Source organism: Anabrus simplex, chromosome 3, assembly GCF_040414725.1.
Source record: "Anabrus simplex isolate iqAnaSimp1 chromosome 3, ASM4041472v1, whole genome shotgun sequence".
NCBI lineage: Eukaryota > Metazoa > Arthropoda > Insecta > Orthoptera > Tettigoniidae > Anabrus > Anabrus simplex.
In genome coordinates, this window is record NC_090267.1 from 48,187,531 (window position 1) to 48,193,543 (window position 6,013).

At 41.8% G+C, this 6,013-nt stretch overlaps 1 non-coding gene across 1 annotated transcript; it reads right to left on the reverse strand.

Moving 5' to 3' along the window:
• Positions 1-488: 488 nt before the first annotated feature.
• On the reverse strand, positions 489-560 carry TRNAA-CGC (transfer RNA alanine (anticodon CGC)). Its single transcript has one exon. It is a non-coding gene; the product is annotated as a tRNA-Ala (tRNA).
• Between the last annotated feature and the right edge of the window lie 5,453 nt (positions 561-6,013).

Genomic DNA, 6,013 nt, shown 5'->3' on the forward strand with positions numbered 1-6,013 from the left:
TCTTCCTTGTCTACCCTTTCCAATCCTCCCATCCCCCCACCAGACCCCTGTTCACCATAGCAGGTGAGGCCAGCTGGGCGAGGTACTGGCCATTCTCGCCAGTTGTATCCCCCGACCCTATGTCTCACGCTCCAGGACACTGCCCATGAGGTGGTAGAGGTGGGATCCCTCGCTGAGTCCGAGGGAAAAACCAACCCTGGAGGGTAAACAGATTAAAGAAAGAAAGGGAGAAGGAAAGAAAGAAAGAAAGAAAGAAAGAAAGAAAGAAAGAAAGAAAGAAGGTATTCCAGATTAGTTTTTCATTAAAGACACGGCGATTACAATTGGTTTCAAACAATGCAGAATAAATTAAGAATCTATGCTTCAATATTTGTTTACATTCATTTTGTAGTCTGCCTCTGTGGTGTAGTGGTTAGTGTGATTAGCTGTCACGAAGAATTGAATGGTACGAGGACATAAACGGCATCTACTGAGCATCAAAAAGCAAATGGAGGAACTGGGATTTGAACCCAGGACTTTCCGCATGCGAAGCGGACGCTCTACCACTGAGCTACACCCCCATATTACAGCTCGGTCTAACAAACTGAATCAATTTTCTAGTCCTACATGTGGCACGCGATATCTCCCTCATACACTAGCTTACAGAGTAGTTCGCTACAGTGTCCTTATATCCATGTAATACTCCATCTTAATCCATAATTCATAAAAAAACGTAACAGTTATTGGATGTTACGCCTTGTTTAGTCTGCAAGTCTCTATGAATGATCTAAACCAGCCTCAAACAACTCGTTAACTTGTGAGGTCACAGCACGTTCACGGCTCGAGAGAAGCGAAACACAGTAAGCAACTGAGCGGTTAAAGTGAGGGCCGGAGTAACTATCTCCAGTAGATTCTCTATCATCATCATCATCATCATCATCATCATCTGTTTACCCTCCAGGGTCGGCTTTTCCCTCGGGCAGTGTCTGGAGCTTCAGACTCTTGGTCGGGGATACAACTGGGGAGAATGACCAGTACCTCGCCCAGGCGGCCTCACGTGCTATGCTAAACAGGGGCCTTGTGGAGGGATGGGAAGATTGGAAGGGATAGGCAAGGAACAGGGAAGGATGCGGCCGTGGCCTTACGTTAGGTACCATCCCGGCATTCGCCTGGAGGAGAAGTGGGAAACCACGGAAAACCACTTCCAGGATGGCTGAGGTGGGAATCGAACCCACCTCTACTCAGTTGACCTCCCGAGGCTGAGAGGACCCCGTTCCAGCCCTCATACCACTTTTCAAATTTCGTGGCAGAGCCGGGAATCGGACCCGGGCCTCCGGGGGTGGCAGCTAATCACGCTAACCACTACACCACAGAGGCAGTAGATTCTCCAACTTATCGTAAATGTTTTTGATTTTCACTAAGCCTCGCTTTCCACTCCTAGTGTTGTGCGGATCGTCAGCAGTTATTTAAAATACTACGCAGTTCAGAAAATTAGGGGAACATGTTTTGAACGTACGCCATGATCAACAAAACAATAGCTCACACCCAGGTTTATTACCAACTAAACATTTATTCTATACCGTTGAAGTATACATGTCTCTGGTAAGACCCCAACTAGAGTATGTTCCAGTGTATGGGTCCCTAACCAGGATTACCTGATTCAAGAACTGGAAAAAATCCAAAGAAAAGCAGCTCGATATGTTCTGGGTGATTTCCGACAAAAGAGTAGCGTTACAAAAATGTTGCAAAGTTTGGGCTGGAAAGAATTGGGAGAAAGAAGACGAGCTGCTCGAATAAGTGGTATGTTCCGAGTTGTCAGCGGAGAGATGGCGTGGAATGACATTAATAGACGAATAAGTTTGAAAGGCGCTTTTAAAAGTAGGGAAGTTCACAATATGAAGATAAAGTTGTAATTCAAGAGGACAAACTTGGGCAAATATTCATTCAGAGGAAGGGGAGTTAGGAATTGGAATAACTTATCAAGGGAGATGTTCAATAAATTTCCAATTTCTTTGAAATCATTGAAGAAAAGGCTAGGAAAACAACATATAGGGAATCTGCCACCTGGGCGATTGCCCTAAATGCAGATCAGGATTGATTGATTGATTGATTGATTGATTGATTGATTGATTGATTGATTGATTGATTGATTGATTGATTGATTGATTGATTGATTGATTGATTGATTGATTGATTGATTGATTGATTGATTGATTGATTGATTGATTGATTGATTGATTGATTGATTGATTGATTGATTGATTGATTGATTGATTGATTGATTGATACAGAAGAACATCGATGGATTCGCGTTCATTTTCAGAACACAAAGGGAAATGTCCAAATAGGGGCAAAAACAAACAGAAACAGACCTCCAGGGTGGATTTTATCACAGTTGGAAAGCTTCAGTGTGCCGTATGTCCTCCACGACCATTTATCACAGCTTAGCACCTACGTGGCATGCTCCGTATAAGTCGATGGAGGTCAGGTTGCAGTATCAGGTTCCATTCTTCAATGAGAGCATGTTCGAGGTGTTGGAGAGTCTGTGGTGGAACAGGGCGCCCACGAACACTTCTGTCAAGCCTATCCCACACATGCTCAATGGGATTAAGGTCGGGACTCTCTGCTGGCCATTCCATCTCTTGAATGTCCAGTTCTCGAAAGACAGCTCTGGTGATGCGCGCTACATGAACCCTGGCATTGTCGTGCATGAGTACGAATTCAGGGCCAATACCACATGCAGCAACCAACACATGTTATAGCAGTATCTGCTCGATGTACCCCGTAGCGGTAAGATTACCACGGAAGACGACAGGATCCGTACGGCCATCAATAATGATTCAACTCCACACCATCACAGAACCTTGTCCGAATCGGTCGCCTTCCTGGACAACATTTGGCATGTACTGTACCGTACCCAGGGGTCGTAACCCACTAGGACGATGCCTCCATTCCTGTATAAACATCCAAACTAACTCAGGGTTGGGCAGAGAAGTGGGTTGGTTGTCGATGGGCCAGGCTAAAAGTCGAGGTTTCTCACTTAAATATAAGTAAATGACAGGAAAATGGAGGTATAACTCGAATGAGAAACAATAATATGGGCTAGGATGAATTTATTCACAAAATAGCCCCGAATCATACTAATAAAAGTCAAGAAAATCAATAATAATGATGACATTGACATAATCTCAAAATCTGAAGAAAGACTGGACATTAAAACGATCATTAATCAAAAAAAGTTAAATGTGAAATAAAATCTCAAACACAACATTGAATACTTGTAAACTTTTCAAAATATTCTTCATCAGATTGTCCAGTGTCCATTTTATGTAATAGCATACGTAAGCGTATACTGATTCGTAATCGATTCGCATGGAGCCACATAATTTAAAGTATCACATTGATACGGGTTTTTAATTTTCTAGAGTCGTCGCCAAGGTAGTTAGAGTAAGAGGTAGGGATCACGCGCAGGTCTCCCCACCAAGCTTGGCCGTCGATGACGTCACGTGAACCCTCAGCGCCTTGTCCTCTCTATGAGGAAGGCTAATACACAGCTGTAAGCTATTCTGTTTTAGCCACAAGTTAGAGATAACTTCATTGATATTTTAACATCACCTAAGAAAATGCATTCCACTTCACTATTACAGTAGAGTAATAATAGGAGATAATAATAGGAGATCAAATACAGTGTGAATCCAGCAGCGTTTCTGAAGTATTTCGATCTGTATAAAAGGATGTAACAATGCTAAGACTGTGATAGCAGTGGAATGGCCATTCCGTATGTTCATGTTCTCAACACCTATGATAACAATAACAAGGGGCTCTAATTGTTACAGACTCGAACATAAAGCTTGATGACTGCAAGAAATATGACCGTTGTTACAAGCAGTATTGGGAAACTATATACACCGTCAACAACACAAACAGCAAATGTTAGGAAACTGTCCACAATACAAACAGTATAGTAAATGTTTTCCTGCAAGTGCCAAGAAATGACAAATTCCACGTTAACATTAGATAGGCCATATTCATGAGCCTGTATATTAACATTCTTAGCACTGGTTTCATATACAACATAATAAATTGCCTTTCATAAAAAAATAACGGGTATGTTATACACAAAGAATAATGCTGATATTAAAAAAAATATCAAACACACTTATCCATAGCATCAGTGGAATTTCTTTGCTTTCTTCTTTCTTTATCGGTGTTGTATTAACAGAAACCCGATCTATTCAATGTCTTACTTTTGTTTAAAGCGTCCATTCGAATAAAAGAACGGCTTCTAACGAAGCAACTTGCAAGCTCATAAATTTCGGAGAATTTCTTTTTCAGGATATCCGTAAGGTTTGTGATGATGTTAGAACCCTCTTTCAGTTCTTTCCCGTGGTAAAATTGAAACTACCGAGCTCGATAGCTGTAGTCGCTTAAGTGCGGCCAGTATCCGGTATTCGGGAAATTGGGTTCGAACCCCACTGTCGGCAGCCCTGAAGATGGTTTTCTGTGGTTTCCCATTTTCACACCAAGCAAATGCTGGGGCTGTAACTTAATTAAGGCCACGGGCGCTTCCTTCCCACTTCTATCCCTTTCCTGTCCCATCGTCGCCGTAAGACCTATCTGTGTTGGTGCGACGTAAAGCAATTTGCAAAAAAAAGGGACTCTTTTTGAAATTTAATTTCCACCCCTTGTAGATTGACCTGTTTTCTCTCCGTAATTACTTTCTATATCGAGGTTCTTCTTTATCCTAAAAGCTATATAGCCAGTGAAGTCTTCAAGCAGCTCCTTGGTTTCACGACTCCCCTCGAGCTGTTTTACTAGATCTTCAAGGGCTTTAACGAACCCTTGCTCATCCTCCGATGAAAAATAGGATGTTGTGGGCTCAACGCTGGCCTTAGACTGGCACACGATATCCGAGTTTTGATCGAGTTCATCAGTACATATTTGGGCGCAATATTTCATAATCTTCCGGAGAACAGTTGGAATTTCTTATCGCCTTGGAAGCATTGAGGCTAGAAGCAGTGATTTCACCTTTCGCGTCACAGCTGTCGGAAGAGGATCGTCATAAAGCCTTCCGAACTCTCGAAGCTGAGAAAGATAGCTTTCGATAGTGTTTTGATTACTTCTGTCACCATTTATTTACGTCAGTGGTTTGAGGGAATTCATGAAAGTGTATGTTTCGTTCCTTCGCGTGCCTGCTAGGATTTGTGCAGCCTTCAATGGCATGACAAAGTATACTGAAAAGTGTACATTATTATTGCTTTTTTACGTTTTATCTCGTAAAATAAACACACACGGTTTCTTATACACCACAGATATGTTACTATCGTGTATCATTAGCACCCAGCTTCTGCGTGCACAGCGATTCTTACTCGAACTCCCTCTACCTCACTCAGAGCAGATTCAACGCGAGGGTCCTGCGTGACGTCACAGCTCTGCTTTGCCACTGCGCACCTCTCTCGTGATCCCTACCTTGTATTCTACGTACCTTGAGTCGTCGCAAGATTAAACGTAAAAAGGAAAAATTAAGATAAAATAAAACATTCGAATCAAAAGGAAAATTAAGACGCAATGGGACACGATATGAATTATGAAAAATACCAGTGGCATTTTCCTACGCTATATTTACAATAAACACAAAATAAGCAAGATATCTCACATATCTACATCGGATAAAGAAAAGAGGACTTACATACTACACTGATTCAACGTGAAACGCGGTTCACCAAAGGATCTAGTGAGAACTAGATTGACCATCAATGTCAATCAATCAATCAATCAATCAATCAATCAGTCAATCAATCAATCAATCAATCAATCAATCAATACTGATCTGCATTTAGGGCAGTCGCCCAGGTGGCAGATTCCCTATCTGTTGCTTTCCTAGCCTTTTCCGAAATGATTTCAAAGAAATTGGAAATTTATTGAACATCTCCCTTGGTAAGTTATTCCAATCCCTAACTTCCCTTCCTATAAATGAATATTTGCCCCAGTTTGTCCTCTTGAATTCCAACTTTATCTTCATATTGTGATCTTT